The sequence below is a fragment of the Dendrobates tinctorius genome, unplaced genomic scaffold (genome assembly GCF_039654945.1).
Source record: "Dendrobates tinctorius isolate UK_male_01 unplaced genomic scaffold, ASM3965494v1 ptg000020l, whole genome shotgun sequence".
NCBI lineage: Eukaryota > Metazoa > Chordata > Amphibia > Anura > Dendrobatidae > Dendrobates > Dendrobates tinctorius.
This window is the reverse complement of record NW_027361688.1, coordinates 12,159,376-12,184,956: the sequence shown is the minus strand read 5'-3', so window position 1 is coordinate 12,184,956 and position 25,581 is coordinate 12,159,376.

The following is a 25,581-nucleotide window of genomic DNA, read 5'->3' as shown; positions in this document are numbered from 1 at the left end:
TTTATGCCCTAGTCGGACCAGTTTCATCCGACTCAAATTTTGTTTAATTCAGGTTTCACGAAACCCGAAAGACGCTCAACTCTAGTCACAATCAGTAATTAACCAATTAGCACAGGGCCAGAGCAGGCATCACTATGCAGGGTAAACAACCTATGCTGAACAAGGTCATAAAACAGTGAAAGAAAGGGAAAAAAAAATTGCTTTGAACACTTTATAGCAGAAACCAAAAAAAGAAAAATAAAAACAAAAAAAAAAAGAAAGAACCACCACAGGAGTGATGGATTAAATACCATGAAAAAATCTTGCTACATATGATTCATCATGAACTTCCACCAATCAAGTGAATTCGAGATAAGCTGTAGTACTCTGCACTAAATGATGTACGAAGCTAAGGTGTTTCACCCCGATATTTTCTTCTGGGCAGAGAAGATATTGACTGATCAGTTGGGGGTGTAATGTTTCGGACCCCCGCTAATATGATATTGATAACCTAAATAATAGATTGGTGATTAATACTGTAGTTCTTACAACCCATTCAATTAGCTCTTGTCTCAAAACCAGAGAAATTGTGATGTCACTGCCTGTACTGCCAGAAATGGTGTTATATAAAGTAATAGATATTTTACATACATTTCTCTCAAGTGAATCCTAATTGAAACAATGAAATCTGCAGGGCAAATGGAAACTCTGCAAACTATTAAAAATGACCTGATGGCAAGCAAAATAATTGAAATATTTCACCATCTGTACAGATCAAGCTGTTATCCCTGTTTTGTTAGAATGATTCCCTAAGAATAAGCCGATCCCCCTGGAAGTGTTTACTTTTCCTATAGCACCTCCGCAGGGGAAAATAAAGTATTACACTATTCCAATGTAATGCACACACTTGGCCTATAGAGCGAGAGATGCTATTTGTACTTGTATATTAGGGTCCTAAACAAATAGAAAACTTTAGTAAACTAAAAAAAAACCTTATATAGCATATTTTAAAACAGACAGCCCCTTTAAATTGTATGGTACATTTACCTTTACTGGTCTATGGACTTTCAAATGACTTGACCTCATTTGATAGACAGCATGCTGCATAAATAATCTGCAAATCACTTTATTGAAAAAAAATTACCTTATCCAAAGTGCCTGCTACTAGGTGTCTCCCTTCTTTACACTGCTTGCTCTCTAGTGTAATTTGTATTTAGCAACGGAGACACTGACACAGATTACAAGAAATGAAGGTGTTTGTCTCTCTACAGGACGTGGGGGGATCTGTCTCTCTAGAGGAAGTGGTGGGATCTGTCTCTCTACAGGACGTGGGGGATCTGTCTCTCTACAGGAAGTAGGGGCTGGTCTTTGTTTCTCTACAGGAAGTGGGGGGAATCTGTCTCGCTACAGGAAGTGGGGGATGTCTCTCTACAGGAAGTGGGGGATCTATTTCTCTACAGGAAGTAGGGGCTGGTCTTTGTCTATCTTTGTCTAAAAGAAGTGGGGATGTCTCTCTACAGTAAGTGGGAGGATCTGTCTCTCTACAGGAAGGGGGATCTGTCTCTCTACAGGAAGTAGGGGCTTGTCTTTGTCTCTCTACAAGAAGTGGGGATCTGTCTCTCTACAGGAAGTGGGGGGATCTGTCTCTGTACAGGAAGTGGGGATCTGTCTCTACAGGAAATAGGGGCTGGTCTTTGTCTCTCTGCAGGAAGTGGTGGGATCTGTCTCGCTACAGGAAGTGGGGGATCTGTCTCTCTACAGGAAGTGGGGGATCTGTCTCTACAGGAAGTAGGGGTAGGTCTAGTTTCTCTACAGGAAGAAGGGGTAGATCTTTATATCTCTGTACGGGAAGTGTGGCTAGGTATTTGTTTTTCTACAAGAGGTGGGGGGAATCTTTGTTACTCTACAGGAAATGTGGTTAGGTATTCGTCTCTCTACACGAAGTGGAGGGAATCTTTGTCTCTGCAGAAAGTGAGGGTGGGTCTTTGTTTCTCTGCAGGATGTGGGACCAGGTCTTTTTCTCTATAGGAAGTGTTTTTTTTCTCTACAGGAAGTGTGGCAGGTCCTTGTCTCTTCACAGGAAGTCAGGGCAGATCTTTATCTCTCCATAGGAATTGGGGGTGGGTCCTTGTCTTTCAAAAGAAAGTTGGGGAGTGTCTTTTCCTCCCTACAGGAAGTTGGGCAAGGTGTTTGTCTCTCTACATGAAGTGGGGACAGTTCTTTGTTTCTCTACAGGAAATGGGGCTCGGTCTTTGTCTCTCAACAGAAATTGGAGGGAATCTTTGTCTCTCTGCAGAAAGAGGGGGTGGGTCTTTGTTTCTCTACAGGATGTGGGACTAGGTCTTTTGTCTCTATAGGAAGTGTTTTTTTTCCTCTACAGGAAGTGTGGCAGGTCCTTGTCTCTCCACAGGAAGTCAGGGCAGATCTTTATCTCTCCACTGGAATTGGGGGTGGGTCCTTGTCTTTCAAAAGAAAGTTGGGGAGTGTCTTTTTCTGCCTACAGGAAATGGGGGTGGGTCTTTGTGCTTCTACAGGAAGTAGGGCCAGGTCTTTGTCTCTTTACATGAAGTGGGGATGGTTCTTTGTTTCTCTACAGGAGGTGGGACAGGGTCTTTGTCCTTCTACAGGAAGTTGGAGTGGGTATTTATCCCCCTAAACATAATGGGGGTTGGTATTTATCTCTTTACAGTTAGTGAGTGTGGGTCTTTTTATCTATAAAGAAAGTGAGGGTAGATCTTTGCCTCTCTACGGGAAGTAGGAGCAGGTCTTTTTCAGCTATACAGGAAGTGGAGGCTGATTTTTGTCAGTTGTAAAAGAAGTGGGGGCTGATCTTTGTCTTTCTGTTCCTGCTTTCCTGCCTTTCAAACTACAAACAGGTATGAAAGAGAGGCAGGATTTCTGTCCTGGCAGGCAAGAACATTGGACAGTGGCAGGAACAATGCATGCTGGGACGTGAGGGAAAGGAACTTCCAACACCTATAGTGCTGGCAGATTGCTGATGTGAAACTGTTCACAGAAACAGATTTGTTGGAAAGTATCAGCGCATGAGAATCAGTACACTTCTTTATATTAGATAAGGACAGCTAGACAAGGACAAGAACATTTTTAATCTTTTAGTCTAATTTAATAATGTGCACATCCTTGTTGGATGTGTGACACTCCCGTATGGCCAATCCAATCTGCAATGAAGGAAGCATTAGCCTCAGTCTTACCAATGTCATGGCTTCATCACAGTGGATGGACGGATTGGGTTTTAAGAATAGATGTGACGGATATTTCTCAGGAGCACGGTGACTAAGTCGTGGATTATATGGGATGGAAAGGCTTGTTTCTTATTATAGGTGCCTTGAATATCCAACCTCACTTTCATCTAGACGACACTACTACCTGCTGCCTCCCTACTTAGCCATGACACAACAGTACAGATACTGCAGTCCATTAGTCATCACTTTGCTGAAATATTCCGATAGTGAAGTTCAGAAGGGAGTTTTGTCGGAGCAAGTACAGTGCAGTAAAGACGCAGTCTTCTTCCTAGACGCTACACGGGGAAACGATTAAATTTGCTTCCCTCACCCGTCCTAAATACCCTGGCCTTGCCGTGTGGTCGAATGTCCCATCGACAGCTATCTAAAGGTGAAAGGGCAGCTTCACCGATCACCAAGATGGTCTACTGTCTTTAATTAGTGAAAAGTTAGACTCTGCAAAAATTTTTTTGTAATTATCTAATAAAAATTTCAAAAACTATAAGTCCACTTAGGGAGCACACCTTTTTTGGACAGCTTCCACAATCTCCCACGAAAGAAGCTGAAACCTCCAGATCTTACTAGTTCCAATATGACATCAACAGCACTGGGAATGACCGGGAGTCTCCTGAGGGAGTACATTCAGCGAAACTCGGTAAATTTGTATAAATGATCCATTTATCCAATTGGTGTTCTCCTTAAAAAGTTTTAAAAAATTAGTATTATTAGAGTTGAGCAAAAAAAAATTAAAAATAGATCCCCCCAAATCTAATTTATATCTATACACAGTCACAAGGAGACTCTCTCATTCTGGAGGACCCATCCGGTCCTGCGTTACACAGACAAGCTATTCATTTGAATGGGCGGTGTGTAATACCTTATTTCCCCTCTGGTGATGCTGTAGGGAAGATAAACACTTATTACAAGATTTCCTCTGGATTCTAGAAGGTAAACGTTTTGCGATCATATGATTTTCTAGGGGATTCTTTTAGAAAGTAGGGATTTTTCAAAGCGGAAGAATGTTTTAAAATGGTTTTCAGACGTAAGTAATATTTTATTTGAAGTCGCCTTTGCATCCACAACTCTCCCAGCAATCACCCGTCTGGCAATCATCTGGTTCAGTGATGTGCAAAGCAGCTGGCAGTCTTTTCCGAGCTAACTCTTGGAAATGGAGATGAAAAGATTCCAATTAATCCAATGGTCCATTTATTTGCATGGGAGAAAGATTCTCAGATGTATACGAGAAATCATGAAAATAAAATGTGCCGCGGATAGAATCGCCACGTTCTCTGATCACATTGGTATAATGGAATTTATACCTTTTCCCCTTTGGGCTTTCATTCAAATCTCGGTGAGGTAGGAGATGTAATTGTGAATTGTTATTTCGTGACAGGCGGCGGACAATCTCTTTTTTTTGCTATCTTAAGTTTGATGAGTAAAAACTAGAAACTAAAATTCACGCTACAGTAGCTTATATTAAAGAGCGGAGCTGTCATTCTCACGATAGGGCAGCTTTTATTAAGTAGAGGCTAGAATTACTTTTGTCCCTTTATGTTGCCCATGCTCCTGTGACTCTGTGGATAACTGTCATATTAATTAAAGAGTCAGTTTTTGTGCTTATTTTATTCCCGTTGCTTTTCTGAGTATTTAGGTTTTTATTTTTTTTAAATCCACCATACGGTTTGAGAGATATGGGCCTTTCTTCAATGCAGACACGCCCCTGAGGATCCTGTGAGCCACGCCCTCTTAGTAAATACCATAGACAGGCCCAACAATAAACTGCATAATTATGGCTGATGTTACCACTAGATGGAGTTATGGTGCATGTGAATTTACACAGCTATTATAAGAGGTGTATAAATCTATACACAGTGAGCTCCCCCTAGTGGTAGTTGCAGGAAGCCACCATAGTAGTCCCACATCAAGCAGTTCATTCCAAAGCGTGTAAGTTTGAGATAGAGTGGAAATAAGTCACAGTAATTATTTTTCATTTCAACTTTACCTGCACCATCCTGCCAACTATAGAGGAAATAACCTGCAGCCTCAACAGGCGATGTGGTAAATTCATGGGAACATGCCCAACTTCTTTAATGTTACTGATCCCAGTTTGAGGGGAAGAACACGTGGTGGCAGAGGTTTTCTTTTCCAATGCTTTAATAAACCACTTGGCACCTGCCCCAGACAAGAGTACTTCTCCGTTGTACTGTATCTTCTGGCAGCATGGGCACCATCAGTAGTATTTGGTGAAGCTTAAAGTGGCTCCTTAAAGTGGGCTTGAGCCCACTTACATACCCCCCCTGTTTAATTGATGCAGTCCTTGGGCAGCACCAACTGGCAGCCAATCCATTGTCAATTGTTCATGGGCCAGCAAAAAAAAAAACAATAATAAAAATAATATAAAAGAATCACTTTACAACAGAGAAGTAGAAAAAAAACTAAAATGTGAATCAGTACTGTCTGGCCCAGAACAACAGATGATGATACTGTAATATATTCATCTGTTAAACATAATAAATGTAAAATCTTAAAATATGAAATAAAATACAAAAGTGACATATTTTCCAATTATTTGCTTTCTTTTTGGCAATTACTATTTTTTTTTAATTATGGTATATTGAAATGAAAAACAGCATTTCATAGAGAAATAATAATCTAATAAAAATAAATATAGAGCTTAAAGAATAAAAAGTAAAATAAAAATAGAGCAAAAAATAAATAAATAAAAATAATATAAAGCAAAAAAAGAGAATGTAATAATATAAGATAATAATCTAATATAAATAAATATAGAGCTAAAAAAATAAAAAATAAAATAAAAATAGAGTAAAAAAAAATACATAAAAATAATATAAAGCAAAAAAATATATAAAAATACAAAAAATATTCTAGAAAATCAGCAATTTAAAAGAGAAGATAGAAAAAAAAATAAAACGTTGATGAGTTCATGTTTTATTCTGTTCTGATGGGGGTTAAAAATGTTTTGCGTCTATAGAAGTTTGCCCTTGTATAAATCAGATACTTTGCTGTCGAGGGGTGATGGGGCAGAACCGAACATTTCTGTAAGTGCAATTCATAAGTGCGCAACACTGTCGAAAAATTCCCTAATACATAACACACTAATTTCCCTATGAATGGTATCAGTGGTCTTGCATGGGGTTGCCGTTGCAATGATGTTGCCATGGCGATTCTATTATTGGACCTGAACAATCTCTGCGCTTTTCGAAAGTCTGGTACATTTTTTTTTCCAATGACTCGCTCACAGAAATCGACAAAAGAAGGAGGCTGAAAAGGGGGTCGCGTGTAGAAGAAAAGGCGAGGCGTGAATTAGGAAGCCCCAGGTGGGAATATGGAAATGTATTTCTTTTGTAAAAGCAAAATGATCGCATTCAACACGTTTTAAGACTCCTACAGTACAGATAGGTGGGAGACGGCTCTTACAGGTGAAACGGGGCAGAAAATCATACAGCAACAATCACAGAGTTGACTTTTTACTGTAACTGAGTCTTTGTAGACCAAAACTAATCCAGGACTCTCATTATAAGGGTCCTTCTTGGAATAATAAGAAAGTGATGAAGATGTTAGGAACCGGCATTATTCTAAAGACTATTGGACCAATGCAGACTATATCACCATGAAAACACCATCCCCACTGTCACACATGGTGGTGACAGCATCATGCTGTGGGGAGGCTTTTGTTCAGCAGGACAGGGAAGTTAGTGAAAGTTGATGGGAAGATGAATGGAGCTACATACAGGGCAATTTTAGAGGAAAACCTGTTAGAGGTTGCAAAAGACTTAAAACTGGGGTTTATCTTCCAGCAGGACAATGACTCTAAATATACTGTCAGAGCTACAATGGACGGTTTAGGTCAAAGCATAGTCATGTGTGTGAACGGCAAAGTCACAGTCCAGACCTAAGTCCCATTGAGAATCTGCAACAAGGTAAAGATTGCTGATCACAGACGCCTCCATCCAGTCTCACAGAGAGAGAGTGTGCAAGGAAGAATGGGCAAAAATGTCAACTCTAGATGTGCAAAATTGGTAGAGACAGACCCCAAAAGTATTGACTCAGGGGCTGAATACAAATGCAAGTCACAATTTTCAGATTTATATTTTAAAATAATTAGAAAACCATTTCCTTTACATTTCACAAATGCTTGCTACTTTGTATTGGTATATCACAGACAATCCAAAGAAAATGCATTGAAGATTGATGGTGTAATGTGAAAAAAGCAGAAAGGTTCATGGGGTATGAATACTTTTTCAAGGCACCGTATGGGGTATGAATACTTTTTCAAGGCACTGCATATGCACTACTATGAGAAATGATCAAACCTTTCTAAATATATAAAAAAACAACAAAAACATTAGTATGAATCACCCCGCTTTTTCCCTATACATAAAAAAAGGAAATGAAAAAGACCGCGTCTGTAAAAGCCTCATCTATGAAAACATAAAATAGTTTATTGTGTTTAAAGAAAAAATAAGTAATAAATAAAAAAAATTGATACACCAGAATTGCTGTTTTTTTTTCTTTGCCGCGCCTCCACCAAAACATTGTATTTATCCAAAAATAGTACTAAATAAAATAACTCTCTACCAAGAAAAAAACTGCCATTGATAAAAAATAAAAATGTTACGGGTCTCAGAAAAAGCAACACAAACATCATTTTTTTTTACTAAGTACTAATTTTTTTTTTTGACCACTAAAATAAACAATATTAATAACTAGCTGAAGAACCCGGCGTTACCCGTGCATAGTAACTAACTGTGGGTCCCGCTCTCTCCCTCAACAGCCCCGCTCTCCACCGGCCATCACGCTCTCTTCTTCTGCAGCCCCACTCTCCACCGGCCATCACGCTCTCTTCTTCTGCAGCCCCACTCTCCACCGGCCATCACGCTCTCTCCTTCTGCAGACCCACTCTCCACCGGCCATCATGCTCTCTCCTTCTGCAGACCCACTCTCCACCGGCCATCACGCTCTCTCCTTCTGCAGCTCCACTCTCCACCGGCCATCACGCTCTTTCCTTCTGCAGCCCCACTCTCCACCGGCCATCACGCTCTCTTCTTCTGCAGCCCCACTCCCCACCCACCATCTCGCTCTCTCCTTCTGCAGCCCCGCTCTCCACCGGCCATCACGCTCTCTCCTTCTGCAGCCCCACTCTCCACCGGCCATCATGCTCTCTCCTTCTGCAGTCCCACTCTCCACCGACCATCATGCACTCTCCTTCTGAAGCCCCACTCTCCACCAGCCATCACGCTCTCTCCTTCCGCAGCCCCGCTCTCCACCCGCCATCATGCTCTCTCCTTCTGCAGCCACGCTCTCCACCCGCCATCATGCTCTCTCCTTCTGCAGCCCCACTCTCCACTCGCCATCATGCTCTCCCCTTCTGCAGCCCAGCTCTCCACCCGCCATCAAGCTCTCTCCTTCCGCAGCCCCGCTCTCCACCCGCCATCACGCTCTCTCCTTCCGCAGCCCCGTTCTCCACCCGCCATCACGCTCTCTCCTTCCGCAGCCCCACTCTCCACCCACCATCTCGCTCTCTCCTTCCGCAGCCCCGTTCTCCACCCGCCATCACGCTCTCTCCTTCCGCAGCCCCACTCTCCACCCACCATCTCGCTCTCTCCTTCCGCAGCCCCGCTCTCCACCCGCCATCACGCTCTCTCCTTCCGCAGCCCGGCTCTCCACCCGCCATAATCGTGAAATTCATATTTCCAAGTGATTTTTAACACCATAAAAGCCATCAAAACAATTGCGTTTTTTCCACCGTTTCCCCTGTGTGGATTTTTTTCTAATGTTTTTCGGCACGTAACATAATAAAATGAAAGACGTCTTTTAAAATGACAACTCGTCCCGCATTCCAAAACAAAATCTGATACGGCCAGGTAGATGGAAAAATAAAAAAAAGTTATGGCTCTTTGAAGAATGCGAGGAAAAAAAGCATAAACTCAAAAAATGAAAATTAACCGCAATGGTAAGGGGTTAATGGTCGAAAAAAATGGATGTTTGAGGAATTTCGCAATAATTGACATGTTTGTTTTCCGTGAAGAACGCAGAACCTTACCTTGAGCCCGGTTAACCCCACCGCCCTCCATCTATTCTATACTGTGGATCTTACAAGTATATCTGACAATATCCTACATTCTTTGGCAAGGAAACTTAATTCCCCTCTTTCAGGAAACAGACTAAAAGAGACCCGTTTCCATGGTGACTGGCGATCAAGGGACATGGAGACCTCAAAAACCAATCCCATAAGGTTTCACTGAAAAAATGTCTATTGGTGACAGATCAAACTCGGCTGTATATAGTATACGGGAAGATAAAAGAACAAACTGACTTCTCTGTGATATGTCCATGATTCTACAGCTATAGAGGTGGAGAAGTAGGAGTCGCACCTGGGCCCCGAGGAGGACAAAAGGCCTCTCTGTACATTAGGACGTCAGTAATATGGAGAGCCATTGCATTAGTCAATTCCATGCAAAAAAAAAACTAAAGTATTTATTGGCCCATGTGAACAGGTGGAAACATTGCTTAAGGGCAAGTGAACCTTTGTCAAGCTTTGTCGCACTTGCTCTTGAGCCGAAAGATAGATAGAACTTTCTTAAATTGTTTGTCCCTTAAACACATCAACTTTTTGTATGTCTAGTTATTATACTTGCCAACTCTCCCAGAACATTTTGGAGGCTCCTGGAGAAATGTTGATACTTTCTAGACTATGGGAAGAATTGGCAAGTCTCCTGGTCCTGGTAAAATCTTCTAGAAGTCAACTTTTCAGGAAAGTTTCTGTTAGGCTCACTAGGTGAGATGGATTCTCAAAGCACAAGGTCTGGGTGGGCACACAGGTCATGGCTGTTGGTGCAGCCGACAGTTGATGCACATGGGAAATAGTAAGCAGAAGAACAGGATACCGTTGACAAACAGGAGCCCAGAAACACATAGTGATGGTCCTGGAAGTCCGCTGACAGACAAGAGTCCCGAAACAAGTAGCAGAGGTCCTGTAAGACCACAGACAGGTAGCCGATGTCCTGGAAGACTGAGAAAAGGTAGCAGTGATCCTGGAAGCCGCAGGCGGACAGGAGACATCCTGGAAGAAGTTATAGGCAGACACATAGCAGAGATCCTGAAAGACTACAGATAGGAAGCAGAGGTTCTGGAAGACCGCAGACAGGTAGACAAGGTCCTGAAAGCTGCAGGCTGACATGTACTAGACATCCTGGAAGACCAAGGCTGGGTAGCAGAGGTTTGAGAACAGGTGCGTAACATTGTCTTTTGCCCTGGCAGAGGAGACAGAGACTAAAGTGATGAGATAGGTGTGTGAAGTTTCCAGGAAATGAATGGGGAAAGGGTAAGTCCTATAATAGAGAATGTGACCAAGGCAGAAAATGCCAATTTCCAAAGGTTTAGTATGCTATTTGCGCATATGAACTTGGTGGTGGTTAGCAACACAGAATCCGGAGGTGCTTAGCAGAGCAGATTCTAAGCAGAAGAGGTCCTGAGCAGAGCGGGTCCTGAGCAGACGAATTTCTGAGTGAAGACGGCTCTAAATGGAGGCGGTTCTGAGTGGAGGATGTCTTAAGCAGAAGAGGACCTGAGTAGAAGAGATCCTTGGCAGAGGAGGTTGTGCGTGCAGGAGGTCCTGAATGGAGGAGGTTTTAAGAACAATGGAGGAGGTTTTAAGAACAAGAGGTACTGAGCAGAAGAAATCCTGAGCAGAGGAGGTTTTGCTTGGAGAAGGACCTGAGTGGAGGAGGTCATAAGAAAAAGAAGTTCTGAGCGAAACAGGTCTTTAGCAGAGGCAGTTCTGCCAGGAGGAGGTCGTCAGTGAAATGGTTCTTAAACAGAAGAGGTCCTTAGTAAAGAAAGTCCTGAGTGGAGGAGGTCCTGAGCAGAGAAGGTCCTGAGTGCCGTAGATTCTGAGAAGAGAAGGTCCTGAGCAGAAGCGGTTTCTGAGTAGAAGAGTTCCAGAGTGGAGAAAGTTCGGAGCATAGGAGGTCCTGAGTGCAGGAGATCCTGAGGAGAGAAGGTCCTGAGAAGTGGTTCTGAGCAGAAGAGTTCCAGAGTGGAGAAGGTTCTGAGTATAGGAGGTCCCGAGTGCAGGAAGTCCTGAAGAGAGAAGGTCCTGAGCAGAAGAATTCCAGAATGGAGGAGGCTCTGAGTAAAGGAAGTCCTGAGCGGAGGAGGTGCTAAACAAGGGAGATCCTTTGCAGAGCATTCTCTAAAGGGCATATAGAGGTAAAGAGGTAAATGAGACAACCTCTTAAATGTGGGCAAGTAAAGATATTCAAAAACGGAGCAGAATAGACAACCGGTTTATTATTAGGCTGTGACAGATCTTCTTGCTCTTCTTATCTTTTTAAGTCTTTATCCTTTGGGCTGAAAACTGTTATTTTATGACTCATTTAATGTAAGAGAACACATTACGCCTCTATAAAAGCAGCGTCGTTCCTTTCTGTCCCAGACAACATTTTAGCACTAATAATCTCAGCAGGAATCCTGGACATGTACTGTACTTATGCCTCCATTAGTGACTCACGGGCACCAGGGCAAATGACGAAGACGGCGAGAAGAGTCGGCATTACCGGTAATTGTCCGCAAATCGAAATCAATTTTTATCCTGTAAGAAAGCGGTGAAGGTATAATTGTCATCAACGTACTGGAAATTCAAATTAAAGTTTACCTAAAACTTCTACTGCCTACAAAGATTTTAGGCACAAAAGTGTAAATGTACAGTATCTCACAAAAATGAGTACACCCCTCACATTTTTTGTAAATATTTTATTATATCTTTTCATGGGACAACACTGAAGATCTGACACTTTGGTGCCCTGTAAATAACTCAACACACAGCCATTAATGTCTAAGCCGCTGGCAACAAAAGTGAGTACATCCCTAAGTGAAAATGGCCAAACTATGCTCTAAGAGTCAATATTTTGTGTGGCCACCATTATTTTCAATCACTGCCTTAATTCTCTTGGGCATGGGGGTCACTGGAGCTTCACAGGTGGCCACTGGAATCCTCTTCCACTCCTCCATTGTGACATCACGGAGCTGATGGATGTTAGAGACCTTGTGCTCCTCCACCTTCTGTTTGAGGAGGCCTCATAGATGCTCAAAGGGTTTAGGTCTGGAGATATGTTTGGCCAATCCAGCACCTTCAGTTTCTTTAGCAAGGCAGTGGTAGTATTGGAGATGTGTTTCGGGTCGTTATCATGTTGGAATACTGCCCTGTGGGCCAGTTTTCGAAGGGAGGGGATCATGCTCTACTTCAGTATTTCACAGTACATGTTGGCATTCATGGTTCTCTCAATGAACTGTAGCATCTCACAGCTGGCAGCACTCATGCAACTCCAAACCATGACACTTATTCTGCCTTCAGGCACGCTGACACGATGTGCAATCCAGCATACAGTATAAACCATAGCTCTGTCTTCCAAAATAAGCAGACTGTTCTCTGTAGTCTAACTTGTTTATTTGTGAAGAGTATAGAACATGCGCGGTAAAACTACATGGAATACAAATAACATGCATAAGTATTGGGCAGATGATCACAGCTAACCCAATCACAGAAGTGTACATTGAGATGCAAACATTACATAGGAATACATTAGTTTATGATTACATTTACTGAGAACTGGCAGCTAAAGGGTTAATGACATCTCTTGGCTGCTAGACAGTAAATAACACCTCTCTGAATCACTGCCAGATATGCTTTAGCCGGGTAGTGACTCAAGTAGAGAAGTTGCAGGAAAAACAAAGGTTACACAGGAGGACAAAATAACATGTGCATCCTATGACATCCACAGAAGCAAAATGGCCCTTCTTCATCCCAGAATACATTGCTTCCTTCCCACGAAGCACTGCTTTAATCTCATAGTGCATTGCTTCTGTTAAAGTCACAGGCTTTATAATGCTATTGAAGACACTGCTATAAATTCAGCCACCACTAGATGGTGTTATAATTAACCCAGCAATAATAAAACATTCTTTGCCCTATTAAGAGGGCAGAACACTCCCCGCTTGGCATTAACTAATGCCACTTACAGGCTCTTTAGGCAAAAGCAATAGAATTAGCTCCGCAACTGGTCTGAGGAATAGTTTACTCTCCCCAGCCTTCCACACTTTGAATTCGACCTTGCGCACCTTCTCATCTTTGCTTGGGAACATATTGGTGGTGAGGCCCAGAGGCCACTCATTTTGATGTGACTGACTGTTCTTCATGAGCACAATATCAACAGGTTTGATGTTCGGCTTGTCGATCTGCCACTTCTTGCTAGGCTGTAAGGTGGAGAGGTATTGCTTTCTCCATCTGTCCCAGAAAGTATTGGAGAGACTTTGAACTTGTCTCCATTGACGTCTGTAGAGGTCCTTGTTGCTGAATTCTCCCAGTGGAGTGCTAGGAGTATTGGTTTTCTGAGTGAGTAACATGGCAGGAGTGAGAATGGTTGGATCTTCAGCATCACTGGAGAGTGCAGTCAATGGTCTGGCATTTATGATGGCCGAAACTTCTTCCAAGAATGTAGTCAAACCTTCGTGTGTGAGTCTTGTGCTACCTTCTGGCAAGAAGATAGAGTCTAAGATTCTGTGTGCTATTCCTATCATCCTCTCCCAAGCACCTCCCATGTGAGAAGAGTGTGGTAAATTGAAGGTCCAGGTACATCCCTGTTCACACAGGTATCTTTCCATACTGGTAATGTCTAGGTTGGAAGGAATTTGGAGTTCTTTCACTGCTCCTACGAAATTTGTGCCTCTGTCAGAGCGAATGTGTTTCACGGTGCCTCTGATGGCAATGAAGTGTCGTAGTGCATTTATGAAACTTGATGTGTCCATGGATTCAATCACTTCGATGTGGACAGCTCTGATGAACATGCAGGCAAACATAACTGCCCAGCGTTTTGCGTTGGCTTGGGCTCTTCTGGTGTGCCGTGCAACCACAGACCACGGCCTGAATACATCCAGTCCAACGTTGGTAAAGGGAGGATCCATACTAAGTCTGTCTGATGGGAGATTGGCCATCTTTGGGCTTTGAGTCGCACCGCAGAGTTTGCGACAAGTCACACAGTTAAAGATGAGTTTACTCACACATCTCTTTGCTCCGACTATCCATAGTCCAGCAGTTAGCAGATTCCCTTCGGTAAACAATCGGCCCTGATGTTTCACTAAAACATGATGGTGCTGTACGAGCAGAGTAGTCACATGACGATGGCCAGAAATTATTACAGGGTGTTTTTCCATGAATTCCACCTTGGCTTCCTGAAGACGACCTCCAATTCGTATCAGCTCGTTTTGGTCAATTACTGGGTCAAGCTTTTTCAAGACGCTGTCTCTAGAAATGGGTTGACCTTTGTTGAGGTTGTCTATTTCTTTTTCTTTGGCGTAACACTCGCGTTGTATGGTACGAATTATCGTGCTTTGGGCGTTTTCCAGGTTAGGAGCGGTAAATGCGTGTTTGCAATGGTGCCAACTTTACAAGACTTCTGACTGGTGGGTAAACGTTGCCTCTGGGGTTTAAATGGTGGAGGGGCCATCCAACTCTTTGACTCATCTCTTACCATCTCTCGATCCATGATGTCCAAAAACAGTCTGTCTTCTATGGACATTGCTACCTTGTTGTCCTCTCTTGTTCTATGGAAAACTGTGCACCCTATGTGATCTTGGTCGCCGTCACATGAGTGGTCTTCACAGGAAGGATCAGCTAATGGACAAGGTAGAGGAGCATTGTGTGGCAACTCTTTTACCAGGAATCTACTCTTACATGGTTGGAAGAGAGACGGACGTCCATTTTCATGCTGTCGACTGAGGTCGGCTTGTGTGCTCCTCCTAGGCAGACGTCCCCTTTGATGACCCATCCAAGGTCATGCCTCTGTGCGTACGGAGCATTCCTGGAGCCGTTTATACATTCTTTTGCCTTGTGGACTTGTAGTATATCTCCTCCCAGAAGTAGAGCTATTGGGGTTCCTGGATCTAGTTCAGGTATCAGGTGGGCTACACGCTTTAAATGGGGGTGATATGTCACCACCTCCCGTGAAGGTATTTCTGACCTGTTGTCAGGAATCTGGTTGCACTCCAGGATGGTCGGTAGTGATAGGCAGGTCTGGCCATCTATGGACTCCACTTTGTATCTGGTTGCTTTTCTCCCCGCCGTCTCAACGGTACCTGAACATGTTCTCAGGGTGTAGGGAGAACCAGAGCCTACAATGCTAAAGTTGTCAAAGAAGATGGATCTGGCTAGAGACCTGTTACTTTGGTCATCCAGGATTGCATAAATCTTGAAGGCTTTGTCCTTGCGGCCTGCAGGATAAACTCGGACAAGGCAGATTTTTGAACAGGACCTTCCTTATGTGAGTCCTCTACAGATCTCAGTACATTTAGAGCTGACATCCGGGGTGTCTTCGTCAGTGTCCTTCTGCTTTCCATCGTGCTCCTCTGTTTGCGACAACACTCGTGGAGGTGAACCAGGGTGCAAGGCTGTATTGTGATCCGTGCTGCTGCATTCTGCACATTTCACGCCAGCTTCACAGTTCCTGGCGAAGTGAGATGTTGCGGCACAACATTTGAAGTAGATGTTGTTCTCCTTGAGGAAACCTTTGCGATCCTCTAAAGACTTCTCCCTGAAGGCTCTGCATTTTAGTAGAGGATGTGGTTTCTTGTGTAGAGGACAATATTTACTGACATCCTGAGGTTTGCTCTCATCTGGAGGTGGTTTATTCACCTTGTGAGGAGGGCCTGTGGAATTAATGTTAGTTTTGTGGACTGCCACGGGTGTCTTACCGGGTTTGACACCAGTGGCAGTAGAACATGACAGAGTAAAATCAAAACTAGGGTCATTTCTAATCCTAGATTGTTTGGTGACAAAATCAACAAATACAGTGAAAGGAGGAAATCATACGTTATGATTGTGTTTATTCTCTGAACCACATGTAATCCACTTTTCTTGTAGGTTGTAAGGAAGTTTCTGTACTATCAGATTGACACCCCTAGCGGTATCTAAGAATGCCAATCCGGGCAAGTCTCCTTCCTGCTGAACAACCTGCAACTCATTCAACAAATCTCTCAGTTCTCTAAGCTTTAGATAACCTTTAGGTCCTATCTTAGGAAAATCCTCAATTCTTTTATATAAAGCATTCTGTAGGACTTCTATTGCCCCATAGCATTCATCGAGTCTTTCCCACACCTTATGTAGGGCTGTGCGAGGATGCTTTACATTAATGTCTGTCAGTCTTTTGGCATGCTCAACTGACTCACTTCTGAGCCACTTCACCAGGAGATCTAACTCCTCACTACAAGAAAGGTCCAGACTACGAATGGCGTTTCGGAACGAGGCTCGCCATGACCGATAGTTCTCGGGTTTGTCAGTGAACTTTACAAGACCCTTTGTAACCAGGTCTTGGCGGGCAAGGAACTTTGCAAGTTCCTTGATGGCTCCGTCAATGCTGGCACGAGCCGGTGTGTGATAGTCATGTCTAGTGTCGAGTGCATCACCATACCTGTAAGACGCTTGTGACTCCGGATAATCTGTGCGGAGAAGTTACACAGGAGGACAAAATAACATGTGCATCCTATGAGATCCACAGAAGCAAAATGGCCCTTCTACATCCTAGAATACATTGCTTCCTTCCCACAAAGCACTGCTTTAATCCCATAGTGCATAGCTTCTGTTAAAGTCACAGGCTTTATAATGCTATTGAAGACACTGCTATAAATTCAGCCACCACTAAATGGTGTTATAATTAACCCAGCAATAATAAAACATTCTTTGCCCTATTAAGAGGGCAGAACAACACTCCCACCACCATGCTTGACTGTAGGCAGGACACACTTGTCTTTGCACTCCTCACCTGGTTGCCACCACAAATTTTTGACACGACCTGAACCAAATAAGTTTATCTTGGTCTCATCAGACCACAGGACATGGTTCCAGTATGTCATGTCCTTAGACTGCTTGTCTTCAGCACAGTGTTTGCAGCCTTTATTGTGCATCATCCTTAGAAGAGTCTTCCTTCTGGGATGACCATTTTGACCAATTTGATGCAGTATGGTCTATGGTCTAAGCACTTACAGGTGGATCTCCCACCCCTTTAACTCAAAACTCAGACATCTATTGTGAAAGACAACTCTGGATATGACGCTGAGCACGTGCACTTAACTTCTCTGGTCGACCATGAGTAGAACCTGTCATGTTAAACCACTGTTTGGTCACCATGCTGCAGCACAGTGTCGGGGAGTTAGCAATCTTCTTATAGCATTGGCCATCTTTATGATGTAGTGCAACAATTCTTTTTTTTTCAGATCCTCAGAGCGTTCTTTGCCATGAGGCGCCATGTTGAACTTCCAGTGACCAGCGTGAAAACACCAAATTTAACCCACCTACTCCCCATTCACACCTGAGACCTTGTAACACTAATGAGTCACATGACACCGGGGAGGGAAAATGGCTAACTGGACATACTTAGACCATTTACACTTAAGGGTGTACTCACTTTTGTTGACAGCGGTGTAGACATTAATGGCTGTGTGTTGAGTTATTTAGAGAGCATACCAAAGTGTCATATCCTCAGTGTTAAACATGCAAAACAGAAGCCGCGGAGACACCATCACGTGTTTCTCAACGCAAGCAATGACCAGCCAGGTCTTTGCCCGGGAAGGAACAACCACGGGAAGGGCAGTCTCCAATTAAGGAAACCACCTATGCCAAAACATGGTATCCATCCACATACAGCTGTTTCGGGGTATTGCCCCTCATCAGTGTGGAGTAGGAAACTGGCTGGTAGGAGCAATGCCTAGTAAAAAGACTATGAAGAGCAGGATGAATGAACTCATGGAGATCAACATCCGACACTGCGGAGACACCATGGGGCAGTGCTCTAGAATCACTGCGTTGAGAAACACGTGATGGTGTCTCCGCAGTATTTTTGCATCCATGTCTGAGCCTGCATTGCCCTTCATCTGTGTTTGCTGGTCAGGCAGTGTGTGGAGGTGAAACCTGAGATGTCTGTGTTCAGACCTGGTTGGCCTTCATCTGCACCTGCTCCATCTGGCTGCACGGGAGTGATGCAGATATGCTTCATGTGTGGATTGCATTTGATATGGTCTTGCTTTTAAAACATTTAGGAGGCCGCAATGGCACAGTGAATAAATAAAAATGTAGAGTAGGACCCCCCATATGAGATTGCCTTGGCGTGGCGGGGTGGCTCAATATATTGATCAATATTTTGCTAAATGTCTCATTTTGAATGCAGTAAGATATGTGCATATGCACCTCATGTTATGCGTTCTGACCACTGGCAGTGCTGGCTCTTCTCTCTTTTTATTGCATGTTTTGGCATAGGTGGTTTCCTTCATTGGAGACTGCCCTTCCCGTGGTTGTTCCTTCCCGGGCAAAGACCTGGCTGGTCATTGCATAGGCGGCCTCAGTAGTAAAAAGTTGGCCACACTCGTCAAACACTATGTTTGATGAGTGTGACCAACCTGTCAATCAGTTTTCCAAGCGATGCTACAGATCGCTTGGAAAACGCTAGCTAATTGCAAGCTAATTTCCGCGAGAGTTCCGGTACGTGTTCACTACTGTATTATTTATTAGAGATCTATTTAGTGGCACTGATTATGTTCTGCTTGGATATATTATACATTAGGGCTCTATATGATAGTATTAATTATGCATCGCATGGCTGTATTATTTACTAGGTCTATATATAGTGGTATTAATTATGTGCTGCATGGCCGTATTATTTATTAAGGCTCTGTATAGTGGTACTCATTACGTGTTGCATGGATGTATTATACATTTTGGGATCTTTATTGTGGTATTAATTTTACACTGCATGGCTGTTTTATTTATAAGAGCTCTTTATAGTGTTATGAATTATGTATTGGAAGGATTGGTTATATATGTTGGACTTTATATTGTGGTATTAATTATGCACTGCATGACTGTGTTATTTATTATGGCTCTGTATTGTAGTATTTATTATGTGCTGCATGGTTGTATTAAGTATTAGAGCTCTGTATGTCGGTATTAATTATGTGCATCATATATGTATTATACATCAGAGCTCTATATCGTGATATTAATTATGTGCTGCAAGGATGTATCATATATTTTGCACACTATATAGTGGCATTTAGCATGCGCTGCATGGCTGTATTATTTATTGAGACTCTGTATAGTGATATTAATTATGTGCTGCTTGGCTTTATAATTTATCGCAGCTCTGTATTGTTATATTGATTATATACCGTATGAATGCATTATTTATTAGGGCTCTACATGGCGGTATTACTTCAAATAAGAGTTTCTAATTAAAAGTGAAAAAAATATTAAAATATAAACTGCAATTTATATAAGGTGAGATAAAATCACCGCCCGCGGCGGTCTCACTCAGGTTACCCGCTTCCAACTTCTGAATCAGAATGATCAATGCTTCTCATCAAATATACAGAGCTGTAATCATCCACAATGTTACACTGCATCCGAATGCTGAATCGTGCACTCGTCGCTATCTCTGAACTGCGAGGGGCCCGCTGCGACAAAGCAATGAAAAGAAGAGATGGATGAATAGATGTCCCCAGGTGGCGGGCGGATGTCACCTGTGACACTTTAGCGTTTCTTCTTTTCAGGCTTTTACTGTTGATTTTGTGCTTGTAATTCGCAATAAAAACTGATGTAGATATGAAGAGATGGGCTTCTTCTCCCCCGTGCCCTATAGAAGTCATACACCTAAGCATCTACCAGACTTTTTATCTGCTCACACACACAAAAAAAGTGAGCAAATCCCCCCAAATTGCTCCAAGGTATTGTCTATCTCAAGGCATCTCTGAGTTGGCAGAGTCTCCATTTTTCCACCTACAGTTGTGGCCAAAAGTATTGACACCCCTGCAATTCTGTCAGATAATGCTCAGTTTCTTCCTGAAAATGATTGCAAACACAAATTCTTTGGTATTATTATCTTCATTTAATTTGTCTTAAATGAAAAAACACAAAAGAGAATGAAGCAAAAAGCAAAACATTGATCATTTCACACAAAACTCCAAAAATGGGCCAGACAAAAGTATTGGCACCCTCAGCCTAATACTTGGTTGCACAACCTTTAGCCAAAATAACTGCAACCAACCGCATCCGGTAACCATCAATGAGCTTCTTACAATGCTCTGCTGGAATTTTAGACCATTCTTCTTTGGCAAACTGCTCCAGGTCCCTGATATTTGAAGGGTGCCTTCTCCAAACTGCCATTTTTAGATCTCTCCACAGGTGTTCTATGGGATTCAGGTCTGGACTCATTGCTGGCCACCTTAGAAGTCTCCAGTGCTTTCTCTCAAACCATTTTCTAGTGCTTTTTGAAGTGTGTTTTGGGTCATTGTCCTGCTGGAAGACCAATGACCTCTGAGGGAGACCCAGCTTTCTCACACTGGGCTCTACATTATGCTGCAAAATTTGTTGGTAGTCTTCAGACTTCATAATGCCATGCACACGGTCAAGCAGTCCAGTGCCAGAGGCAGCAAAGCAACCCCAAAACAGGGAACCTCCGCCATGTTTGACTGTAGGGACCGTGTTCTTTTCTTTGAATGCCTCTTTTTTTCTCCTGTAAACTCTATGTTGATGCCTTTGCCCAAAAAGCTCTACTTTTGTCTCATCTGACCAGAGAACATTCTTCCAAAACGTTTTAGGCTTTTTCAGGTAAGTTTTGGCAAACTCCAGCCTGGCTTTTTTATGTCTCGGGGTAAGAAGTGGGGTCTTCCTGGGTCTCCTATCATACAGTCCCTTTTCATTCAGACGCCGACGGATAGTACGGGTTGACACTGTTGTATCCTCGGACTGCAGGGCAGCTTGAACTTGTTTGGATGTTAGTGGAGGTTCTTTATCCAACATCCGCACAATCTTGCGTTGAAATCTCTTGTCAATTTTTCTTTTCCGTCCACATCTAGGGAGGTTAGCCACAGTGCCATGGGCTTTACACTTCTTGATGACACTGCGCACGGTAGACACAGGAACATTCAGATCTTTGGAGATGGACTTGTAGCCTTGAGATTGCTCATGCTTCCTCACAAGTTGGTTTCTCAAGTCCTCAGACAGTTCTTTGGTCTTCTTTCTTTTCTCCATGCTCAATGTGGTACACACAAGGACACAGGACAGAGGTTGAGTCAACTTTAATCCATGTCAACTGGCTGCAAGTGTGATTTAGTTATTGCCAACACCTGTTAGGTGCCACAGGTAAGTTACAGGTGCTGTTAATTACACAAATTAGAGAAGCATCACATGATTTTTCAAACAGTGCCAATACTTTTGTCCACCCTCTATTTTATGTTTGGTGTGGAATTATATCCAATTTGGCTTTAGGACAATTCTTTTTGTGTTTTTTCATTTAAGACAAATTAAATGAAGATAATACCAAAGAATTTGTGTTTTCAATCATTTTCAGGAAGAAACTGAGTATTATCTGACAGAATTGCAGGGGTGTCAATACTTTTGGCCACAACTGTAACTCGCCAAACCTAAGGGTGAAGAACAAATGGAGACCGATTTTTCCTTTCGTCATTCTTCTAAAACAATTCGGAGTTGGAAATTATCCCCTTTGGTTTGGGTTTTCCTCGTAGAAAATCTGGAATGTTTAGGGCTATGTGGACACAGAGATTTTCAAGGCGTTTTTGGAAAATGCAAAAACTGCTGAAAAACTTGGAGTGTACACTCAGTTTCTGCACTGAAAATTCTAGAGAAAGATTCCGTGTGCATATACCCACTCCGTTGATTGGCTGCAGCAGCGATGTCATGCTGACGGCGCTGCAGCCAATTACTGAGCTCAGTGACTCAATCGATGTAGATGGCTGAACTCAGTGGTTGATGGTGCGACATCAATGCCGCAGCCGATCAAAAGGGATCATGCCAATGGTAGAAACACCCGGGGAAAGGCAAGTAAACCTCAGCTCATTATTTCACACTTCACTCTAGACAGTGAGCTAATAAAAGGTGAAAGTGGACAACCCCTTTAAGGAGACATTTTCAGGACAATCCCATTAAGGATGAAGTCTATTTTGAGGGGAGTTGTATAAGATTAGAAATGCGCATCCAAAACAGCGCCATATCTGTCCTCGGGTCTTATGAGATACTGCAGCTCAGCTCTTTGCACTTCATCGGAGCTAAGCTACAGCACCGGACACATCTCATGGACAAATCTGGTTTCAACTGTATGCAAATGTGTTCTCCTCCAGAAGGAAGAAACCTGTCTCCCTAGTCATACCTTTTCTCTTGGAGGAGGTAACTACACTTTAAGTTAATGTCTGACCCTTTAACGAGCCCTGCAACATGATTAAAGAAATAAACCAAACCAGGAACCCGTCAATAGACAGTACCGGAAGGCACGATTAGTTGCCTTTGACTTAAAGAGTAGTTTGGAGAACTTTCTTTGTTCTGGGTTGAGCTAATTCATTTTTCACCTTAATCTGCCTAATGAGATCCAGGACCCTATAGATCTGGTTTAAATTTTTTCATTTTTCTTTTTTTTTTTCTTTTTGACTCGTGCCTGAAAATCTTTTCTATCCTTATGATCCACATGGGAATCGCTTGAAGGAGTATTTCCACTAATATTAGAGCAGATTATCAGAGGGTTTCAGTCTTGTTCGCTGGAGGGAGAATATGTTTTATACGGTATTGCTCCCCTTTGTGATGTGCAATAGCTCAAAGACTCTTCTGGGCACTTTCAACATGCAATGTTCTGTAAAAAGGAAGAAATGGTTTGTCTTAGGTTTTTTTTTTTGTTTTTTTTTTATAAAAGTCCCAAAAATGGACAGATTTGATTTTTCTTCATAGAGACCGTCGCTGAAAAGTCATATGGAGGCGACACTGCGGTATCTGTCTGATAAGCCTGTAATTTCTTGCATAAACTTATATCTATATTTATGGGTCAGACACTGTATCCAAGGGTTGTTCCTTTTCCGGTAACACTACCACCCCTTGACCAATGGACGTGTCGGGTATTGCAGCTTCACTCCGTTTAAATCTTGAACCATCCATTTAGATGTGCTAGACACCCCATAATGTATCACTTCATACTGGTATTTTACCGTCATTTGCATTTTGGGTGGAGCTTAGTTGTCACATGATTGTGATCTCTAATGATCTTCATAATAATAGATTTACTAAATTTATGTCAAATCTATAAGATTTTTTTTTCCAGCATGGTAAAAAGTTATAGCTTTTATCAAAAGCTGCAATTTTTATTTATTTCTTTTTATTAAAAAAAACTTCAGAAAAGTTGTAATTTCTATTCCTCATTAGTAAATGTGTAGTTTTTCCTCATAGTAGGATTCTTGATCCCAGTGGCTTAGAGTTGGTTTCCAGTGCCTTGTTTTCTCTAACTCATGGGTCATTAAAGGGAGTCTGTCAGAAGGATCACCCCTCCTAAGCCGTCTGTATGGGAATGCAGGTCATAGGAAGCTGAATTAAATGATACCTTGATATCTCTGATCCGACGTATTAATCCAGAGATATCCATGTTTTTCTTAATATGTAAATGAGCTGTTAAGATCTCTGGGCGGACCATAGATCACCCAGAGAATCTGCCTCCAGAGCTTATTGTAAATGAAAGGAGGTGTTACCAGTGTGAGACATGTAATGACTGAGAGTCTTCTCTCCTGATTTACAGGACTCACATGCCCCCTTTCATTTAATATACACTCTGGAGGCAGATTCTCCGGGAGAGCTATGTCCCGCCCATAGATCTTAATAGCTCATTTACATATTAAGAAAAAGGTGGATTACTCTGGAGTAAGACAGATATAAAGGTATCATTTTATTCAGCTTCCTATGATCTTTATTTTCATTTAGACGGCTTAGGAGAGTTGATCCTGCTGACAGATTCCCTTTAATGATCCACAGGTTAGGTTAAATAATGCCTCTGTTGCTGTCTATGCAGAGCGCTGCACTGGAAATGACAGAGGGGGACATGACATTTTGCATGCTCATAGAACTTGGTGTCGGAGACAACTGCCTTTGTTCCCCCCCACAAGCTGACCCTATTACTACCTATCTATAGAATGGGTGGTAAGTATGTAACCACTGGGGCACAAACTGCTGACACCACCACCGATGATTCTAGTTCACCTGTTTGAACATGCTCCCTATTCCTCCACTCAAAATTTAGAGGACCTCTGGAAACACCATGTACAACATTTGGCTATCTCCGTCAGTCCCAGAGACAAGTGGAAGTTTGCATGCTTGACCCTCATGCTACCGACCCCTTTAACCAGTGCTTACCTTGCACCTCCATAAATTATCCAAGGGGGTTGTAAAATAGATTTGTATACATGCTAATATAAATCTATGTAGTTTCAAACTGGAGAGTCACTTTAAATGCTGCAAATATGTCAGTAAAGTGGCGTATGTTATAGACACAGAGTAAGTATTGTGCTGTAGGCGCTATTTACACCGCACAGAGCCCTGTGGATTCGTGCAGGTGGAGATGGATGCACCGAAGCATCATTAAATCTGTAATTTCGAGCCATTTCATTTAACATATTGTACAACATAAGTGTTGGCAATTGCTTCTACGAGTGGAATTTATGCAATCAGCCACGTTCTGTGGAAAGCAATGGAAGCAGTAAGTACAGCATTTCATAGCCTTCGTATATTTCCATGTCACTAATGCAGCGGTATTAACTCCACCGTAGAACTGTACTCAAGCTGAAAAAGCCATGGAGGATCTGAAATGTGGCATTAGGTGAATAAATAAAGATTGATCATCTATTAGACTGCAGCTTTGTGCCTGGTGGTGCACATTGCTAGAAATTGGGAAACTGCTTTAGTTTTTAGAGTTGAGGTACTTTGGCATCATACAGAGCATTAATCAGCCTAACACCTAATACCCTCCCTTTAGATTGGTCACTGCCTTCATTACAGTCTGAAGGTATCCATATTTTCATATCTTCATTTGCCATCCAGTTATTCCTCTCTATTCTCCCCAAACACACACTCAGTTTGACCCATCGTCACCCAATATCTTTTAAGTCATCAGTTCCTCTCCATTCTGTTCCCTCAGCTGGCAATCATTTTTTTTAGCAAGCTCTCTACTATCTGGATTTACTTTCTGGCTCAGACCTGCTGGTTAACCCTCCATTTTCAGTAAGCATTACAAACTCTTCACTGGTGCTGTTCACACTACAAATGCATCGTCAACTGTGTGTATATTCTCTACCTGCAGGTATTTACTTTGCTTGTTCATCTGCTGACAATAGACAACTATGGGTTTAACAATTTATTTTGATAACTATAGAACCTGTGCATATCTACACTCCTGGCTGCATCTTTTAGTACTTTCTGCTCCACCTGTCTATTTGCCATCCCACAAACCATGTCGTCCTGGGCCTCACTGCC